The sequence below is a fragment of the Vanessa tameamea genome, chromosome 22 (assembly GCF_037043105.1).
Source record: "Vanessa tameamea isolate UH-Manoa-2023 chromosome 22, ilVanTame1 primary haplotype, whole genome shotgun sequence".
NCBI classification, from domain to species: domain Eukaryota; kingdom Metazoa; phylum Arthropoda; class Insecta; order Lepidoptera; family Nymphalidae; genus Vanessa; species Vanessa tameamea.
Window position 1 is genome coordinate 9770724 of NC_087330.1, and position 22713 is coordinate 9793436.

At 37.5% G+C, this 22713-nt stretch overlaps 1 protein-coding gene across 1 annotated transcript in view; it reads right to left on the reverse strand.

The window, feature by feature from the left end:
- The window catches only part of Ldd (lipid droplet defective), an 81400-nt gene extending 65280 nt beyond the window's left edge, over positions 1-16120 (reverse strand). The window contains exon 1 of the mRNA XM_026634375.2: positions 15936-16120. The gene's annotated coding sequence lies outside the window, so the exon portion shown is untranslated. The remainder of the gene's footprint in view (positions 1-15935) is intronic.
- Positions 16121-22713: the final 6593 nt, after the last annotated feature.

The following is a 22713-nucleotide window of genomic DNA, read 5'->3' on the forward strand; positions in this document are numbered from 1 at the left end:
TATGAGGACGTTGAATCACTGTTACCAGCCACATCATGTCTTTGATTTGTTACACATGTACATTGTGTTACATGTGTAAACACACACACACACACCAACCAATATTCAGTGCCGGATTTAAGGGAGGGCTACTGGGACAGTTGCCCTGGGGCCTCCACAAAAGAAGGAGGTGCCGCAACAGAGACTCCGACTAGTAGGAAAATTATTAAGTACTGTTTTAAAGGTTACTGTAACAAAGATTAAGCATATTAATTGTCAAACCTGACTGATAGGAATAAAAATGTTCAAGTTAATTTATAAAATAATAATTATAGCTTTCACACCTCTGTTGATCCAGGACCTCCACACCTTCGTGGCCCTGACTGAGACAGATTTAAGGGTCAGAAGGCCTTCTGACCCTTAAATCTGGCTCAGTTGATATTGGTAGATTTGGCTGCCACTCCCAAGTGAGAATAGTCAACTACGCAGGACATATTATATTATACAGACACAAGTACTATCTCCATTCCTCTACCCTCTTAATAACATTAGACAGCAAATACGACATGACCGGAAATAATTAAGACGCAGGAGCTGGCTCTTCCAGACTCTGGTACTTCTACTGACCCCTGGGATTTAAATGTAGGACCTCGGGATCTGTAGCCTTATTCAGACGAGGTAGATTAATAATAATCTTGTATCACTTCAAATTTAATTTAGCTTTCCAAAACATTTGACATGTAACCGCTTGATATTAAAATCACTTTTACTTACTTAACCGCAGATACCGCACAATCTCACTAAAGGTACGTCAGCCGATTGATGTATCAAATGGCTTACCCATAAAGAGAAAACGATATCTATACAGATCTATTGCTCCAAGTTTCTAACATTTTAATGTCAACGGTTTCTCTGGAATATATTGTTCTAGATTTGTTGTTGTTTTATGCAATTGTTGTATAAGTGGTTACCAGTGTTTATGGGCATCTGCAACACCGGGGGTCTTGCAGCTGCATTGCCGGCCATTGAGTTATAAGTAGGCTATTTTCTTAATGGTTTCCAAGTCATATCGGTACAGAGACTTATTTAATGTTACCAGTTACTAAATTCAAATAAATGGAAGAATTATCTAGGTTTAAAGAACGTTCCGTGTACATTGTAATCATTAAAAAGTGGTAAAAATACTAGGGAAATATCGTGAGAATATCTCGAATGTCATACTTAACGCGATACCTACAGCGCTCATGGGTTTCGACACGTCTTATGCCTTCATAAAGAAATCTTATGGTTTATTTTCAATTACACGTCACGACGAATCGACAGAACATTTAAACGTCATATTTTAATTAAAATTAAAATCGATTGGTTGTTGATATGAAATTCGTTAAACATAGGAAACGAGGATTTTTCTCTTAATAAGAATTGATTCAGATCTGCAGTTACGATGATTTCATTCGGTCGGTCCCCCTGACACGTCGATCAACAGTTACACTGCCACAATTCATCGATAATTTGTAATGATATGTTCCAGTGTAAATAAGTAAGCTTGTGTAAATACATAGTAATATCCTCAATGCAATGCGTGCATAAACATATATAGATATAATTGAACGCTTGAACGCCAACATACTTAATGCTAAGTACTAATGCAATCGAAGATGATACACGTTTGCCTAGCAGATACATATTCGCCCTTGCCTTGAAGTTATTCAAATTATAATGCTCAGGATACAAAGGAAAAGTATCAGCCTGTAAACGTTCCACTGCTGGGCTAAAGCCTCATCTCTCTTTGAGAAGCTTTGAAGCTAATTCCACTACACGGCTCCGATGCTGGTTGGTTTATAAACATTTGGTAGAATTTCAATGAAATTAGATACTTGTACTCACGAGTACAAGATAAATTATAAACAGAAATTAAGAACATGAAAAATTCTACCACTTCTAACCACTGAGCTATATGAGGGAAAAGGCTTGCGAAAGAAATATTATTTTTTTATTTTTCATTTTTACGTTATGGGTGGTATAGGTGGATGGTAAGTGGTCACCACCGTCCATAGACAATAGCGCTGAAAGAAATATTGATCATTTGTTACAACGCTAATGGGCCACCAACGTTGGGAACTTAGATGTTATGTCCCTTGTGCCTGTAGTTACATTGGCTCACTCAATCTTCAAACCGAAACACAACAATACTGGGTACTGCTGTTTGGCGGTAGAATATCTGATAAGTGGGTAACCTACCCGGCGGACTTGCACAAAGTCCTACTACTTAAATTGATATTAGTTGTGGTACTTTTTAAATTGATATTGTTTGTGTTGTTATTGCAATCACATCCTCTTTGATGGTTTAAAGACAATAGTGTTGGTTCTAATCGCAGAACATGTATTCAGTCTTCGTTCTACTGATTTTCAAGCCAACATTCTCCAGTTTCTGTTGCCAATCTTCCAATCTGCTCTCCAGAGCAGAGATCTGAGATACATCTCAGGTCGATCTTCACTAACCAGTACAATGTCGTCGGCAAAAAGCATGCACCAGGGTGCCTCCTCCTGCATGTCCTCCGTTAGAGCCTCCATAATTGGCAGGAAGAGGTAAGGACTTAGAACCGACCCTTGGTGCAACCCTACAGCCACACTGAACTGGTCGGTGTTGCCGGCAGACGATCGTACGTAGGTACAGGATCCCCTGTACATAGCACGGACTAACTCCACATACTTCCCAGGCAAACCTTTCTCTTTCAATGCCCACCATAATACTTCACGAGGCACCCTATCATAGGCTTTCTCGAGATCAATGAACACCATGTGCAGGTTCTTGTGAGCACGTCTGTACTTCTCGCACAATTGGCGGAGTGCAAAAATAGCGTCCATTGTCCGTCGCCCTGACATAAACCCAAACTGATTTTGGGTAATTTCACTCTCTTCTCGCAATCTTCTCTCTATTACCTTCTCCCATACTTTCATATCATGTGTGTATTTGATATGTATACATATGTATGTGACATGAGCTTTATCCCTCTATAGTTGTTGCAAGCCTGTACATCCCCTTTATTTTTGAAGATGGGCACTAGCGAATTACTGCACCATTCTTGAGGGATGGTTTCTTCATGCAACAACTTATTGAAGAATAAAGTCAACCACATACATCCGTCAGTCTTTAACACCTTGGCCACTGCTACCGCCTTTTTTGCTCTCCTCTTAAATTCCTTGTAAACTTCCTTTTTTTCATCTTTTATACTTGTATTCACATTTTTTACAACCTGCCATTCTTTAAATGCCACTTTCTTCTCTCTCAGTACATTTTGCACTTCTTCATCCCACCACCATGTATCCCTATATATAAGACCTTTTCCTTTCGACTCTCCAAACACGTCTTTTGCGACCTTCTTTGTGCCTGGCCATCTCATTCCAACATTCATCTACCAATTTCTCTTCCATCTCATTAATTTCTATCATTTTCTCCACTATATGGTTCCTAAATCTACTAGCACATTCATCATTCTCTAACATACGCCATCTTGTCTTTGGAAGGGGCCGTGTTTGACTGTTTCTGGGAAAGACACTTAATTTAACCTCCATCACCACAAGCCTATGTTGGGCGACCTAATGTTTCGCCTGGCAGCACTTTACAGTTTTTGACACAGCATAGACTCCTCCGCTTCTCTAGGAAGTAGTCTATCTGTGTCGCGTGGTGGCCACTCTTGTAGGTTATTAGGTGTTCCTCTTTTTTCTTAACCCACGTGTTTGTTATAGCCAGGTCGAAGGCACAGGCAGCTTGTAAAAGTGCCTCGCCATCAGCGTTCCGATTTCTTATCCCCACCCACCATGCACTCTCTCATATCCATCACTCTCTCTTCCTACATGGCCATTAAAGTCACCACCCACGTAGACTTCCTCGCTATCCTGTAAATTCATCAGCAGGCAATCAAAGTCCTCCCAAAACTTTTCTTTCACGCTCTCCTCACAGCCTGACTGTGGCGCATACACGCTTACTAAATTCAGGCTCATGCCGTCCACAATCAGTTTAATCGCTATCAGTCTATCATTCACTTTTTTTTCATCCACCACACATTCTTTCAACCTACTATCTAAAACTATACCCACACCATTTCTCTTGCCATCACTTCCACAATAGAATAATTTATATCCTTCTCCTATTTCCCTAGCCCTTGCACCCTTCCACTTTGTCTCTTGCAGGCACGCTGCATTTATCCGTCGCCTTTTTAAAACATCTGCTAGCTCTCTTCCTCTTCCAGACATCGTTCCTACAGTCCAACTTGCACACCTCAATCTTAACTCTCTCACACTTCGAGCTCGCTTCTTACGTCGCACCCGCCCGTTCCGGTGCGACAACCCTTGTCCATTTCCCACAGGAGCCGGGTGCTGCCCCTGCGCGTCGCCTGTGGGGTACGCCCTAGCCCTATCACTCGTATGGTTTTTACTGTCCATGCAGCTAAGGGTTTTGGCTTAAATTTTACGGTCGGCCGCCTACCTGACACCAACCCTCCTTGTGAATGCTGTCGTGGTGGTTTACCCGCCACCGTGCGGGTAGCCCAAAGTGCAGGTGATATGCAGTGGGCCTTAAATACCCTTAGTCGCCTCTTACGACACCCACGGGTAGAGTTGGGAGGTCCTATTCTAATCCGGGACCATCACAGTATACCTCACAAGTATATCTTAAAAATATTTTATCGAACTCTAGGATCTCAATACTTAAATATATGATAATGTATAGAATGAAGAAAAAAATAGACCAGATTTGAGGCACTGTACTGCAGTCTGTGTAGATTCAAAGAAGAAACACTTTGTAAGTTTTAAAAAATCTCTTGCGAAGTCGTTTCCAGTGAAGGCCACGACGTCGTTACCGGTTTTTTTTTTGTGTAATGTGTTATAGGTTATATATAAAATATACTTCGTTATCCAAACATTTATGTGAATGCTATTGTTTTAGATAACTGACAAGTAATGATTGGCAGCCTCTAGTCGTAGTTCTGACACTAAGTGTAGTTTTAAAGCATTCGTCTTTCGTGATACATGAAAATTTAAAAGTGCTTTTGAGAACCTATTTAAATAATTATATTTATTGATTTTGTTTATGTTTGATTCTAGATTAGTTATGGTTCAACAAACTACTACTAAAATAGAGTCTCTTGTTGCTTATAACTAATATTGGTTAATTCATAGGACTTTAGAAGTTGTAACCAACTCGAGGTACGAGTAACTACAAATTAATACGAAAAAAAACTGAAAATCACCGGTAGTCAAGGCTCTTGCATGGATTTGAAACTGCGAGTTTCCCTTTAGATGTGTTTACGTGTTGTAACCACTGAACCATCTCAGTCTTTGTGACATAATAAGTAACAACATAAATGTTTCATGTTCTTATAAACATACAAAATAATAACAGAACACCAAAACACAAACATACTGACACTGAAATAAATCCAAAATATCCAAATTATTCAAATCAGCAAACTTTTTCCATCTGAATATTCATTTATATAGACGAGAACAGGTTTCGGAGATATTACGTCAAGGCCGACGTACGATTGTGACCTACTTGTCTACATCTGAGTGACAATTATGGTACGCAATAATCTCGTGAAAGATATCTATTAAAAATTAACAGATACTTGTAATATTTAAAGTTAAGAAAGTTTTTGACCTTGAATACTTATAATAATGGTTAGTTACAGGCTTCGCTCAGATAAGATAGGCGTATACATCAAACGTTCATATTGAAGGACGAACAAATACAACACGAAATATATTTTTAACAAGAAACCAAACTACCAAATCGTGTTCAACGTCATCGTGTGTTTTATTTGAGAATGCAAAAAGTACAAATATAAAACATTATTTTGTATTTATACATTTGTTGCATCAAACTGATGCCTCATATTTAGCTTCTTATTTGGCGATGTAGGCGAACTCCCATGGTGTCAATGCTGCCTGAACACCCAGTGGCCTTGGACAAAAAATAGTATGTGTATATATTTATTATAGGACTACCTCGCTGGTGTAATTAAAGTGGTCTTAAAACTCAATGTTTTTTATTGGCACAGGCACCAGAGATATCAAACCTTGACCTCAAGGACTTCTGATTTAAAATCTTATCACTAAGTCATCGATATAGTCAAAAAAACAAATCATATTTATAACAGTCATGTTTAACAACCTCGCACATGAATGTCATCATATATAAAGTGGAAGGATTAATTTTATTTATTTAAATATAATTAATTACAGTCAGTAAAAGACTCATTCTGCTAAAAACTTAAATATGAAAATTATTTACATTATGAGGACGAAATAAAATACAGATAATTAAGTTATAATATAAACATTATAAATTCTCTAGAAACCGGAATACAAAGTATTTGACTTTAATTATTAATAATTTTGGGTATATTTTTTCGAACGTCTGCAAGCGACTACGTCGTAAATGTTTTTTCGATTAAGTATGTACATAATTACAAACAACTAACTTCCCGCCTCGAGTTCACACGGCTAACGCTAAGTTTTGAGCAAAACATATATTAAGGAGATAAAAACAAATATTCTAAATATGCCATGAGTAAACAAAAAGATCTAAAAATTTAATTTAAAATTATTTTTTCAATATAGAAGCATTGCACTCACTTGATTGTCATATTACCGGCGATAGAAATTCATCAGCAACGACTGTATTTTACTAGCACATCTTACCGCAGGTTCATCCTTTTTGACATGAGACAATTTGGCACGATTTGGGCGTAAGACAGTTGTTCGCCGTGACAAATGTCATTTCGTTCTTTTATTCTGTCATGCCCTCTCCCCGTTTGTGTGTGTGTGTGGGGGGGGGGGGGGCGCATACACTACTTTATTACTTAAATCACTTCGTTGCAATATTTATATTGTTATAACAATAAGCAAAGTATATCTATTTATTAGTTTATCTTACTTATTTTAATAACCACGAATTTCGACAAGGAATCTGAAATGTCTCAGTTTTTTTATGTGTAGTTTATTTAACGATCAAAAATACGTTCAAGTTCAAAATATACATAGTATGTATGTATTAAATAAAAGCCTTATTGCCTTTTACTCGTTGTTAGATGAATCGCTGATCGTGATCTTCCGTAAGTAGCCAAGTACCTACATTGAGTTGAATGCGAATAACTACTTGAAGAGTAGCGACCCTCACCGGTTTTGCACGGACACGTCATTAATAAAAAAAAATGGTATAAATACATTGTACGTACCCTATGGCATAGGCGTACGAGCATATGGGCCACCTGGTGATAAAGGGTCACCACCGCCCATAGACAATGGCGCTGTAAGAAATATTAACCATTCCTTACATCGCCCTTGTACCTGTAGTTGCACTGGTTCACTTACCCTTCAAACCGGAACACAATGCTGAATACTGTTGTTTAGCGGTAGAATATCTGATGAGTGGGTGGTACCTATCCAGACGGACTTGCACAAAACCCAAATTTGCTTGTTTATCTTGTATATTAGCGAGTCGAGTTACAATAAACTTCAACCACAATTCATTCATAAATATTGCAACGCGCTTTAGAGGATAAAAAGCGACAATTTCGAATCAATAGAGCGTATAGAATCACACGATAAAGGTATTATGCAAAGGATTTTTGAGCAACATGTAACACAAACAACGGCTTGGTGCATTGCTGCATAATACGTTCTCATACGTGTAATAATTGCGAACTAAGATATGGATTTTGTAAATCATAACAAGAAAAACAGTGTCACGTAACTCAAGTGTACTATTCAGTAGTCATCGATTTAATCTTAATTGTATCAATTATTTAATTGGTGATTGGGCTGTGCAAGCCTATCTGGATAGGTACCCACAAAATATTCTTCTTAGTGTTCCGGTTTGAAGGGTAAGCTAGCCTTAGTTCCCATGGTTGGTGGTGCATTGGTGACGTAAGGAATGGTTAATATTCCTTACAGAGCCGCTCTCTATGGGCGGTGGTGACCACTTCCCATCAGGTAGCCTACTTGCTCATATCAATAACAAAAAAATTTTTTTTTTCGTCGTTCTTTTATTGAAATGTTTAAAGTAAACGATTAATACATACCAATACAAATACGTTGATATTTACAATGATCAGAGATGGATCAGTGGATCACAAGACACGAAGATTTAAGCCGAAGATAGTGGATTGAAATCTGCAAGCAACTAAGTTTTCATGTACTTATTTTTTCAGCGCAATTCATCTCGTGATCGATAGTAAAAGAAAACATTTTGAAGAACATGTGATAGCCAGATGTTTATAAACAAGCTCTTCAACCAACTAATGAAGCTTGAGCTTTTAAGCTCTAAGGCTTCTCAAGAGAGCCTTTGGTGCTTCTACACTGAGTCGATCGGGCTTATCCTTATCCGACGATATTGTTTAAGAGGACTACAAGAGCTCAGTGCCCTTGAGAATCGCACGCACACACTTACAAAATCGACAAAATCGGCAAGCCCGTGAACTAATGGTTAAGCGAGGTGATGAGGTTAAGCCCGAATATTCTAATAGATGGCGCCAAACCGAGCGAAGTAATATCAATCATAAATCTCATAAAAAATAGATAGGACAACAGAATTGTTTTTATTTCTTTCGAAGTTAGTTAACAAATAATTATAAAATAAAACTGATTCAATTAAACTTACAATATTTTTATTTATATTTTGTATACTATAAAATAGACAGTTAGTTTTAAGTTAAAACTTTTAACCCTTTTTTTCTTTTATTTATATTATTATACCACAATTAGTTGTTATACTAAATATTAAAACATACCAATTTTTAACATTTTATAAAAGTTTGATAATCTATGTATATAATAAAATCGTAAGTGTTCGAAATCTGTAGTGTAGTAACCGTGGGGTAACATATAGCGTAGTGTTTGTTCGTTTTATTAATATCGGTTCACAAAGAAAACATATATATTCAATTTAAAAAAAAACATCTAAATATTTACTAGAAAAAAATGTCGTCAAGTCGATTTGGTTGAATCATTGGTTAACTAGGTTAATCATACTAGGTAGATCTATTTTTATGAGATTTATGATTAACATAAATCTCATAAAAATAGGTAGGATATTAGAATTATTTGTATTTGAAAATGATTAAAAAATAAAACTGATTTAATTAAACTTAAAATATTTTATTTATATTTGGTACTACAAAAAAAAAACATTAAGTGTTAATTTTTTTATTAAAATATTTTATTTTATTTCACTTGTTTGTATGAATGTATGTACATACGTCCTAGAATCTTGCAATCAATATTACACCCACTTCCACTGAAGCTATGGAGCTGAAAGTTGGCACACATATTTAGTCTCGATGACAATGCACGATTCATGAATTGCATATTCAATCCAATAAGGCGGACGTTACAAAAAAATTAAAATTTTTGAATTACGTACAAATGACACTTCTAAATATTCTAGTTCTCTGGTTCACAACAATTAAATTTTTTTTTGTTACGACTTTACTTTTTTTGTTATTATTAAAATTAGTTCATACATAACTTTAATTCCTATTATAAACAAAATCGATAAAATTAAACTCTTACGCAATATAAATAGCTTCCGTGTTATTGTTTTCGACTATCTTTATTCTGTAAAAAATAAATATATGTTAGTAATTATATTTTTATGAATTATAAAAGTATCTATTTAAAAAATATGTATCTAAATATGCCCCATAGTACTATTAATGAGAAATATCATATTGGTTCGAGTTCATGGGGATCGAATGTAGTCACTCTCAGTTGATGTTTTCCTTACTTTGACCAAATACTCTATCGAAATATTTAAAGAAGAGCTCGAAAAATCTGATTCTATGCGAACTGATTGCACATTTTTTCTAATAGATGTTTTCAATATTAATAATTTATAAAAAAAAAAAAAATTACTAATAAAATACTCTTACCTTTTAATATCGTTCATATGTATGTTCGGCGCTTAATTTATATAAACGTTTATTAGTTTTCTTCACGCGTTTCACTATATTTCCCATATTTACACAATTAAAATTTATAACAAATAATATAATAAAAAATAAATGCCTAATTACTACTACACTATTTTAACTTAATATATTTATTTATTTACAAGAAAGAATAATATTTATTATAAGAAAACATGAAACAATGAATTTACAATTAAAATTACAAAAAAATATCTCATAACGTATTGATGCGGCGAAAAGATCGACACGTCTGTATAGCATCAGGCCTCGGCCGGCAATGTCTGTACACGGCGTTTACGAACACATGCGTACGCATTTTGTTCGAAAATAAGAATATCTAATTTAAAAAAAAACTATTGATTTTACTAAAAAAGTGACACAGTGGTAAAGTAGTATATTGCTTTTAGAATAATCTGACAAAAAACCAGAATTATTGTATGTATATAAGTGTAGTTATTATTTGTTAAAAGATCTTTTTAGAGGTAACTTTGTGATTTTTTTCTATCGTACCCAAATAATTACATCATGTTTTCAAATTAACAAATAACTAGCATGTATCCTGAAGATTATCATATATTTTTTTCATTTGGTTTACTGCATCGGATCATTTACTTTTTTGCATTATAAAACTTGCATTTAGCTCATGTAGTCCCCTTAATGTGACACACACACGATCAAGTCATACTTTCTACATTGAATCGGTAAAGCGAAATTATAAATTTTAACGTTTATTTAAATTTGTAAACGTTCCTTAACAAACATTAACATATCCTAAAAGCAGCTATCAACTTAAGTGACACTAATTTAAACAAATTTTAGATACCATTATTATACGAATGGTGGCTTCTTGTAATTCGTAGTAAACATTATGTTTTAAGTAGATGTAAAGGGATTCAAATAAATAAAAGGCCAAGCTTGATCGAGGCCATATCGAAATAGATGGAGAAGCAACTTTACTTTATGTAATACTATTTTCCGCGGTTTCGCTCGCTGTTAGGTCATCTATCTATCGGTCCTTGGGGTTCAAACTCACTTTATATTAAAATTCAGTTCAGTTTACGTTTAGAGTTACTTTGTCATTTATAATGTAAGTATACATTAGCATAGCTTGAAAATTAGGTCTGCAAATCGACTTGCTATTCGAAGCATTTCCTGGGTATGCTGTAAGATATATCTTTGCATCTCAAAGTCTTATGTAAGCGCTATGTTTGTATATAATCCCAAGTAATATAATAAACTCGAAAGTGAGTATGCTTATTTGTTTATTAAAACGCATTTATGTCTTAACAACTCAACCGATCATCATGACAATTTTCGAACACAGGAGTACAATAAATGACATAGGGTACCTATCACCCACAAACGCAGGCGACGCCGAAGGTCTAAATTAGTGGTATATGAATAAAATTTTACCATTGTAATGCACATTTAATAAAAGTACTGTTTTGTATAACTTCATGTGCATTTACAGAGCTAAATTAATTATAATTAATAATTTTAATCAATCAATTAAAATATTCTTTATTCAAGTGAACCTACTTAGCAGGATCATAAAATCACTTTGAATCGTCATGTTACAGTGTTGAATTAAATTTAATGCTACAACCGGTCCGGAAAGTAGATTCTACCGGGGAGAACAGGTAAGAAACTCCGTAGTTACTCTTTTCCAAAATTTTACTTATTGAGTATGTCTTGGAAGTGCTAAATATAATTTATGAAAGGAGCAACCGTTTACGTTTTATTTTTTTTGTACGTCTGCGAGTTCGGGTGAAGGTGTAGCTTCGTACCGTCGTCGTTGACAATTTATCAATCTGTCACAATCATACAAAAGCTACGTCTTCATAATGTACCATAAACATTTTCAAGCTATTGAATTGTAAAAAACAAACAACATTAATGATTAATTATATTATTAACTGGTGGTGCTCCTTTTAACATTTTAAGTTTTAGTTAAAAATAATACAAATTCAAAATTAGAATAAATTGGACATATTATATTATAATGTTTATTAAAAAATCACTCAGAATGACAAAGACGTTAAAAATACAAACAAAGTATATTTCGTTAGAAGGTTTTTTTTTTATGTACTACAAAACTATTTAAAGGTAAAGACGAAAATATCTCGCGTCAAAACATAACCTCCACCTTTTGAAGTCGTGTAATAAAAAGAGGAGCAAGAATGTAACAAAGGACCAGCTAAGTGAAGGCCCAATTAAAAATAGCACAAGAATTGGTCCAAAGAGACAACAAAATGGCCCTTTACTTATCAAGAGGTATGTATTAAAACAATAAATAAACCTTATACCTACTTTATGTAATAATGCATGACAGTCATTATTTATTAACTAAATATTATTTTTTATCCGTAATAATAGTTATAATTAATACGCGTATCTACATTTTTTTAAGCGGGTTAGGCATAAAGCAATCAAAATCAAAATAGACTTTATTCAAGTAGGCTTATACAAGCAATTATGAATCGTAATTTTACAAAACTATATTAAAAGTAAAACCACCACCGGTTCGGAATGTGGATTCTACCGAGAAGAACCGTCAAGAAACTCAGCAGTTCATTTTCAACATTTGAAATACATTATTATTATTAAACATATCATGTCTGAAAGACGACAAGTATTCGGTTCACGCCTTTTTATCATCAAATGTATTTTTGGACTGATTTCATTATTACAAAAATACACCAAGTTGAATAAACGAATTGTTAATTGTCGTGTGTGACTTTGACTTTAAGAATAATATACCGATAGATTCTCAAAGTTAAAATAATTAACTTTTCCTCCAAGCCTCTTGAAATATCTTCTACAAAGTCAACGACCTTTACTTCGATTTTAAATATAAACCTCGATAGTCCCCTCACTAACAATAACAGGCTTATTATAATCTCGCTATTTGCTTTATTACTATAAAAAATATTAACTTATTTACACCTTTTAATATAAGCATTATACGAAAGTTTTATAGGTTTCATTTAGGTAGTTGATGTTATTGGAAAGCATAATTATGTTTATATGAAAGGTAGGTGGACGGGCAAACGAGGCACTGACCATAAACATTAGCTCAGTTAAAACAAAGCTTTGGGAGGTAAGATGTTATAACCCTCGTGTCTCTAGTTACTTTGGCTCACTCACCCTTCAAACCGAAACAACAATACTAAGTATGGTTTTTTGACTTGCAAAGCTTTACCACCAAGTAAAAGCCATACCATTAAAGTAGGTGAGGTGGAATCAGGGACCATTTTTGTTCTGGTTCTAAGTGACACAAAATGTGACAAATAAATTAATAAGGAAACCGAACCTAATAATGTTAGGCATTCGGTGACGTCATGAATATTCACTGCAGTGAACGTTCTTTAGAGTGAATGTCTCTGATTACAAATTTATTCCTGTTTGTTGCTTCATTAAAAATTGGTGCAAACATCTTTACACAGTACTCGGTGGATCATTGAACTGTCAAATCTATATTAATATTGTAAATGCGAAAGTAACTCTGTCTGTCTGTCTATCTATTGCTCTTTCGTTGAACCGAATTTGATGATATTTGGTATTTTAAGAAGAACATAAGGTACATTTTTATGACTACTAAGGTATATTTTTACAACCAACCCCCAACACGCGAGCGAAGCAGAGAGCAACAAATAGTCCAGTTTATATAAATCACAGATTAAACCCAGGTGAGTGCTAGTGAGTCCCGGCGGTCCCGCTATTCCTCGTCATGGTGGCGACGATGGTAACGGCGGGACGGGGGGTAAGAAAAACCACAGTGGCGTGCATTTGGAGAGGCCTATGTCCAGCAGTGGACGAATGTGGGCTGATGATGATGATGATGGTGATGAGTGCTATAACCTTTTGTGTTTAATTTATATTTATGATTAAGTAAACACTTGGAAACATTTTGTGCTTTATTGATATAAACGGGCTCTATAATTTACATACTAATAAATATTCTAGAAATTATTGTCATCGGTCCACGAGGTATAATTTTTTTTTAAGAGTTTTAATGTATTCAATTTGAGTGTATTAATCATTCAGTCTTTTGGTGGGAAAGGAAACTATCGTGAGGAAACCCTATGCTATACGTACATCCACCAATCCGCATCGAAATAACTTCATAGAATAAAAAAGGATACAAATCCTTTCTGCTTTTTAGAGAGGACTTTTTTGTGCAGCCATCGTATATTTATGATTATTATATTACGTACATAATACAGTACTTTAACAGCCTATAAATTTCCCACAGCTGGGCTAAGGCCCACTCTCCCTTTGAGAAGGTTTGGAGCATATTCCACTACGCTGCTCCAATACGTGGTGATGGATGCACATGTCTCTGAATTTCGTTGAAATTAGACACATGCAGGTTTCCTCACGATGTTTCCCTTCGCCGCCGAGCACTAGATGAATTATAAACACAAATGAAGCACATTAAAATTCAGTGTTCCGGTCTGGGTTTGAGCCCGCAATCATCGGTTAAGATGCACGCGTTCTAACCACTGGACCATGTCGGCTCTTACTTACATAATATATACAAAATCATAATATTATAAAACTATGTACAAGCATAAAATGACTGTTGCAATAATCCTCGCAATTTGTTTCTGGGTCGACAGTTAGCAATTTGACCTCAAGTCATAACAAATATTTGCGTGGACCAAACGAATCGTGTTATAGTGATTCCGAGCTTTCGACATCGTTCCTCTATAAATAGGTTTTTCATTTGGTATAATTAATATCTTTATAACTAGTTGCTCGTTTGACTTCGTACCCTGTGCTCACCCTATAGTGCGAGTAATGAATCTTACAACATGTAGCGCGTATTTATCGTTCGTTTAACTAAAACTACCGGTCCAAAATGTCCTACCTTACCAAAATAAATAGACCATGGAGGTCCATTTATTTTGGTAAGGTATAATATTTTGTGAAAATAAAAATAAATAATTCGTTAATTATAGAATTTTTAAAAATGAAATGTGTAGTGTGTTTCGTCTATAAAAGATATATATATATATGCTGTTGCAGAATTTTCTGTTAACATTTTGGAGAACTACAAATCTAAAAATTTTCGTATAAACTATAATTTTGACAGGATAGGTACGATTCGATAGCACCACGAACCGACTTCATAACCGACTTCTTACAACTGACATATTTCTGACATAAATAGTTAAACTTGTGGCTTTACCTGAACGAAATTTATAATACTTTACACATAGCACACAAACTGTACCCCCCATTTGACTGCCTCAAAGGTTCAATTGAGAAAAGTAGCCTATGTTTTTCACCGGGACTCGAAACTATCTAACACAATTTCGTCAAAATCTTCTAAGGTTCTAAAGTTTAAGCGTGAAGAGTTAACAGGGAGTTACTTTCGCATTTATAATATTAATATAGATATGCAGATCTACAGTAAACAGCTCACTATATTAACATTTTACGTAAACGTAGGTAACTGATTAAAAATAATCTTAACCTTAAAATTGTATTGAGAAATGCCAAATCGAAAGGAAACAAGATCCAAGCGTTCGGTGCGGCTTATTTCTGCAATTCTGCGAATTCAATGTCAGATTCCATTTACATAAAACAAAAATAAAAATATTTTGAAGATCTTTAACAGTTGCTGCAGAAACTTTAATACGTATCCTCGGTGATGCAATAAATAAGCCATAATTTAAAGTTGTTTACAATTGACAGCTGACGAGCAAAAAAAGTAAATAAGTACTTATTTTGGTCTTAAATCTTAAAACGTTAAAGACTTTAAAGTTTTTTTTCTTTTGTAAACTTCTTTGGGTTCTTATAAATAAAACTTTTTAAACTTCTCGTAAAAAAAAATAATTGAGTTAAACAAAAAGGCTTACTAACATATATAACATAAAGTATACCTTTTTTTATATATAATATTGTTAATTTTAATAATGTTATTTAATGATCTAATAATTACAAAAAACTTTATGTAAAAAAAGAGGTACTTACAACAACAAAACAGCTTTGAAATGGCGTCCTATTAATCACTTTACACAACACAATAATTTATACGGTCAACGGTAAATCGAAGTAATATTAAACAATAATTGTGATGATAGAAAAAAATATATAACTTGCGATTCTTTACCGCAGCGACAACAACACCCTTTCGCGTTGAATGTCTGTTACACACTGAGGTCTAGTCTGACTGATCACTGAGCGACGAGCACGGAGCAAGCGTCAAGTGACAGCAGGACAATAACCGTCAGAAGTGCATACGCTGAATCGAAATTCAAATGTAATTAGATACATTTTACACGGATTCGAATTTTTCACGCGTCTAATATTTTTTTTGTCATAGCTTAGCGGTCGAGCATATGGACCAACTGATCGTAAGTGGTCACCACCGCCCATAGACAATGGCGATGTATGAAATATTAACTATTCTTTACATCGCCAATGTGCCACCAACCCTTGGCTTGGGTACTAAGATGTTACGTCCCTTTGGCCTGTATTTACACTGGTTCACTCGCCCTTAAAACCGGAACACAATAATACTGAGTAATGTTGTTTGGCGGTAGAATATCTGATTAGAGGGTGGTACCTAACCAGACGAGCTTGCACAAAGCCCTACCACCAAGTAAACCACTTTTTGACACGTCCGGTAATTAAATATAATGCCGTTAAGGGGATCTGTTTTTATGATAATTTTAGAAAAGATTTGTGCGCCATGTCAAATATTAAAATCAAAATATTCTTTATTCAAGTAGGCTCACAAAATCACTTGGAATCGTCATGTTAGTGTTGAATTGAATGTAAAGCTAACACTAAAGTACGTATAAATAAAACAGGCAAGCAGGGCCCCTTTTTTAAAGGTAGGTATTACAAAATATTTATATTTTCTTCTTATGAGAGACCCATCAAGAGTGAATTAGCGACTTTCACATCGATAGGTTAGGCCAGTCAATAAAGGAAGTACATTTTTTAAAAAAAATTCTCGTAAACATTCGATTTAAATTCTGCAAAAAATCAATTTACCCTATCTCGTCGCTCTAGACCTCATATAGTTTTTAACTTTTGCCTATCACTCGTCTTTGTCTGTTTTTTTATAATTTTTCCCGTTTTTTGTTTCTCCTATTTTCATTTCGCAATTTACCTTTTTCCGTTGTTCGGCGCGATTGTGGGGCCCTCTGTCCTGCATCCATCGACACCCCAAACTCCCGGATCGGCCTCTCCGTTCGGGAGATATTCGGCCAAAACCGAAAATTTGTTGCCTTTTTATTATAAAGTTGCCACCCTCAGCCACGTACTTCTCGAGGGAAGCTGCTTTTTAGCTGCTTATTACGTGTACATGGATACGGACATGGAGACAGCATCGGACGCCTCGGTCCGGTTCGACGACGACGTCGAATCCGACTCGGGCTCTGATACGGCGAGACCCGCTGCCGACCGCCGCGGCAAGAACAAGAGGAATGAGCTCAGCCGCGCAAGGGCTGAGCTGAAGGAGAAGGAGGAGGAGGCGAGGGAGCTCGCCTTCGAGATGTCGCTTCGCAGCCGGGCATTTAAGAAGACACCCCCGGTGGTGCAATCTCCCGAAGAGCCGACCCCTGCAGGCCCGGCCCGTCCCAACCCGGCGGATCTCAACGCCGATGAATTGCGCGCGGAGGCTGGTCCTAGTGCGATCGAAATCAGAGAGGTCGCACTAAAGTCCTCTAACCTCAAAGGAGGGTTTATCAAGAGATTGAAGGACGCAGCGACCTCTCTGGAGGGCGTCGTCGAGGCCCTAGCGTCTCGGACGGAGGCCGACGAAGCCAGGAAGCTCCGCGCGGACAACAGACGCCTGCGCCGGGAGATCGACTCCCTCAAGGCGAAGCTAAAGGCCCACCGCCGTGAGTACGCGGAGATGCGTACCACGGCGGCAGTGGCGAGCGAGGCGGCCAACACCCCACGAGGTGCTCCTTCGATGGAGGAGCTCAAGGACTTCATCGTCACGTCGATCGGCGCGGCGATGAAGGGCCAACTAGCAGGCTTAGAGGTGCGCCTCCCTTCCGCGAGGGTGCAGCGACCTCCTCTTGCGCAGGAGTCCCAGGGACCGTCACCCTCTACCACGGCGGCCTGACAGGCTGAGAGGGCAAAAGACCAGGCCTAGGAAGGCGGCCCCACCAGCGACCAAAATCGCGCCCACCGCTGGCCCGTCGAGCGCCCCGGTCGCACCGGCGACGACACTACCACCGCCGAATCAGGAGACGACCTGGTCCACGGTGGTGAAGAAGGGCAAGAAGGGGAATAAGACCGCCCCTTCAGCCGACGCTTCGACGACCGGGGCCAGGGCTCTCGAGTTGCCGAGAGCTCAAGCGGAGCAGGCCGATAGGCGACGGCGACGAAGTTCCGAACCGTGCTTGACGGGGTCGCCGACGTGGTCCGGCCAGTGAGCAAGGCCGACCTGAAGGTGACGGGGCTCGACGACTCCGTCACCGCGGAGAAACTTGCCGTGGCGATCACGCGCGCAGGTGACTGCTCCTCCGGCACAGTGAAGTGCGGAGTGATGCAGTGAGGACCCGGTTTCATGGGGATGGTCCACGTCACCTGCCCCCCTTACGGCAGCGAAGAAGCTGGCCGCTGCCGGTCGCCTCCTCGTCGGGTGGAGCTCGGCCAAGGTGGCCGTAGTGGAGCAGCGCCCTATGTGCTGCTTTAAATGTTGAAAAGCCTTGGCCATACGAGGGCGCTCTGCCCGTCGAAGGCGGAAAGGGGAGGCCTGTGCTACCGCTGTGGCTTGGACGGCCACAAGTCGACGGTATGCACGGCCAAGATGCGTTGCACGGTCTGTACGGAGGCAGGCAAGCCCTCCGGGCATCTGATGGGGGCGAGAGACTGAAACCCCCCCGTCACGAAGGGCAAGGTTCAAGGAACCAGGACCACCCCGCTCGAAGAAAGCCGCCAGGCTACGGAGGAAGCTCAGAAGAAACAAGTATGCCAGCACACCTAAGCTTCCTACAGTCGAACGTCAACCACTCCGCCGGAGCGCAGGACCTACTGCTGCAGTCCGTGGCGGAGTGAGGTGTCACCCTTCTGCCACGAGTGTGGTGCGCCAGTCGACACGGCGCACCACACCCTGAGTGAGTGTGCTGAGTGGGGGCCCCAGAGGCACACCCTGGCGGCGACTATGGGCGGAGACCTCTCGCCGCCGACCATCGTCAACGAAATGCTCGGTAGCGAGACGTGCTGGTCGGAGATGCGCTCCTTCTGCGAAAACGTGATGTCGCAGAAGGAAGCCGCGAAGCGGGAGCGGGAAGAGGATGCTGCCGTAGACCCGTTCCGCCGAAGATGACCGGGGAGGAGGAAGAAGCGCTACGCGAACCTTCTCCCCCCGCCACAATAGGCGTCGCAGGGACTAGGGGGGGTCTCAGTACCCCGAGAACCCTCTCTAGGTGCTGGAGGCCCGCAAAGGCGGGCCGACCGTCAGGGTGTCTCGGTAGCATGCGCAAGCGATCCCGTGGCGCCCGCCGAAAGACGGAGAAAGTACCGCTGGTTTTTTAGTGGGTAAACCCGGCGTACCTGGGAGCACTCGGCGTCCAGGGCTCCGGGGAGTCCCACACCCCCCCCCCCCCCCTTCCATCACGTGGGGGAAGCGCGTAACGTGTTTTTCCAGTGAGAGAAAAAAAAAATCAATAAAGCCCGTGAGCCCGTGGCCAGTCAATAAAGCCCGTGAAGGTCAAGTAATTAGTATCATTATCATTATGATGTGGTTTCGGACGTTAAAATAATAACAAATTAAAATTTTCAACCCTCTGGGGTGAACGCTAGGAGGTTGAGAGGGTGAAAGGCGTTTTTGATAATAACTTTGTGAAAAATTGTTAGATAGTTGAAAATTGGACAGAAGGTGTAAATAATTATAACTTACCTTGTATTAAAATTTCAACCTTTTTATGTTTAGTGCAAAAAAAGTTATTAACAAAAAAGAATGTCACACACATGTCGTCATTGAATTTTAAACCAGTTCTACCAGTTTAACCAGTTCTGCCTAAGTTGGGTAATTTAGATTTTTAAAAGGTTTGTGTTTAAAATTATATTATTTAACATATATATTTCTCACATGTGTTCATTTAAATATATTATATTATAAAATTATTTCTTATTTATTAATATTAAAAATGACCTTGCAAGTCGCGTCACACATATAATTATAGTACAAAATATAATAATTATATTAAAAATAAAAACATTTTCGTTAATAATACATTGTTAACATAATAAGTACGAGATTTAATTAATATTTACGAACATACAAGTTTTACATACAATTAAGTATGGTAAGTAACGTCCAACAATGAGTCATACTTTGTCTTTTTTTAAACCCACATATTATTTTCATATAATAATTATTTCTTTTTTTTTAGTTGGAAGGCAGGCAAATGATCTACTTCATGGTTAGTGAGTACCACCGAGCATAGATGTTGGCACTGTGAAGAAATATTAACCATTTATATACAGCTTCAATGCGCCATCCACCTTGGGATCTAAGGTGATACGGAACTTGCAGTTACACTGGGTCACTTTATCCAGGTATTTCATTGGACAACCTAAGAGTTCCTATAAAAGTATATTTGGCTTCTTCATCGATCGCACCACACTGGCATAGAGATGGTGAACTTCTTCTCGGTCCCTCTGAGATCAGGCAGCCTGTGCATGGCACCCACTAAGTCGGGGTTCGAGAAGGGTTAGGTGCTCGAAGTCATAGCGAACGTTCAAGGTGAGGTCGAGCTATTTCATGTATCCGGCTACTTGGACGATAGAGTTATCAGTCAGATCGGACGGTTCCCTGCTCCTCTGCAGTTTGTGGAACCACAGCGCATCGATCGTCGTATAGGATCTAAATTTAGTAAATTCACTGAATCGTAACCGCTTTCATAGTACACAATTGTTAAAAACAATTATAAGGACTCGGAAAAAATAATTTACATAGAAACGAATTAAATTAACCGTTTTTAGAATTGGTCATTAACAAATTGACATTTGGCATATACCTGTTTGGTAATACGTATCATTAATCTTGACTTACACGTGGCAAGTTTTATATCTTGCGCACGAGTTTCGCTGATAGTGATCATTATAAAAATGCGACGTGTTTTATCAAAACCCTGTTATTATGCTTTAACCTCACTATTATGGTTTATAAAATTAAACAAATAATAAAAAAATATTCTGTATTTATTACTATGTTGTGTTATATTCGTATTTTTGATATAGTGTTGTTTGCTGACGATACTTGACTGACCTTTAACTCTGTCGACAGGAAAAAACTAAATGTGACGATGTAAACAGTGCATTATTACAGATACACGATTCTTTTACAATAAATAATTACGTTTTGAATACTCAAAAAAAAGTGTAGTTATTACTCTACCAAATGACAGGTAGCAAATTTTTTTTTTTTAAGAATTGCGTTGGATTCTAAACTTCGTTGGAGTCCTCATTTATCGTCCCTGACAGGAGGACTCAGCTCCGCAGCATACGCGGTTAGAAAAGTTAGACAACTAACTGATATTGATACCGCTCGTCTAGCGTATTTTGGTTATTTTCACAATATTATGTCATATGGCATATTACTTTGGGGTAATGCTGCAGATATTTAATCTGTTTTTATTTTACAAAAGTGAGTAGTCCGGTCTGTTTATAATCTTGGAGCTAGAGATTCCCTTGGGGATGTTTTTAACAAAGCAGGCATACTAAATGTTGTAACACAATATATTTACAACAATATTTTGTATACTCATAGTAACATGGATCACTTTGAAAGATTGTCATTGTACGTACAAGAGACGTAAAGATAAGCCTTTAACGCCAATTTCTGACTCCACATAGTCCTAATTGGACCAAGTTATCCATTTCTATAAAAAAAATCCGCAGATATTTTTAACATTGCCGATTCAATATAACAATATACAAATTATATTGTAAAAAATACATTAATAAAAAAAGCATATTATTCAATACAAGATTCAATAACCTTTCTTACTTTTACCCAAATTCAAAAAGATCAAGCTTTTGTATCGTGGTCTTCTTAACTGAATTATATCCTCACGTAAGAGAGTTTATCGGTACTCCTCCAAATTAATTTTGGATTAAGTCGTTTTTAAAGCAAATCTCAATCAAATTTTATTACTTTTTATAAATAGAACATACACGAGTCAAATGTCAAATTTCAGTGATAGTCTTTAATAATAAAACGACGCTAACTAATGATTACATATAAAGAAAAACTTAATCGACACGAATTTGCCGGTGCTTACGACCTTTCCGTTGCGACATTGTATACATCTGATCAAATGGTTTTAACTCATTCGACTTATGTATAAACAATCTCAACAAATCACTGAATTTTGCATGGAAGGTTCAAGGTTGGAAATCAGTAGGTTGGTTGTTGAAATGTTCTAAATCAATCAATATTTTGAGACAGTTTGCGCTTACTGGTTTGATTACTTGATGCAAGACATGTAAATTTATAGATCAACGACAAATAAAAAGCGACCAAGTGCGACCACTTTGGAAGTGTCTCTCGCGCAAACTATACAGCTTAGAAAAAAAATATATTAGAAACCTGAATATCGTTTTTGATAAACATTTTTTTGATTTTTAGTTTATAGTATGGGGAGCCCCCTAAATTTATTGTTATTTTTTGTGCTTTTTTTGTTGTGGTTACCACCGAATTTAAACATTGGCCGTTTCAAACCGAAACACAAGAATACTGTGGATATTTGTTGTTTAACGGTAGAATATCTGACGAGTA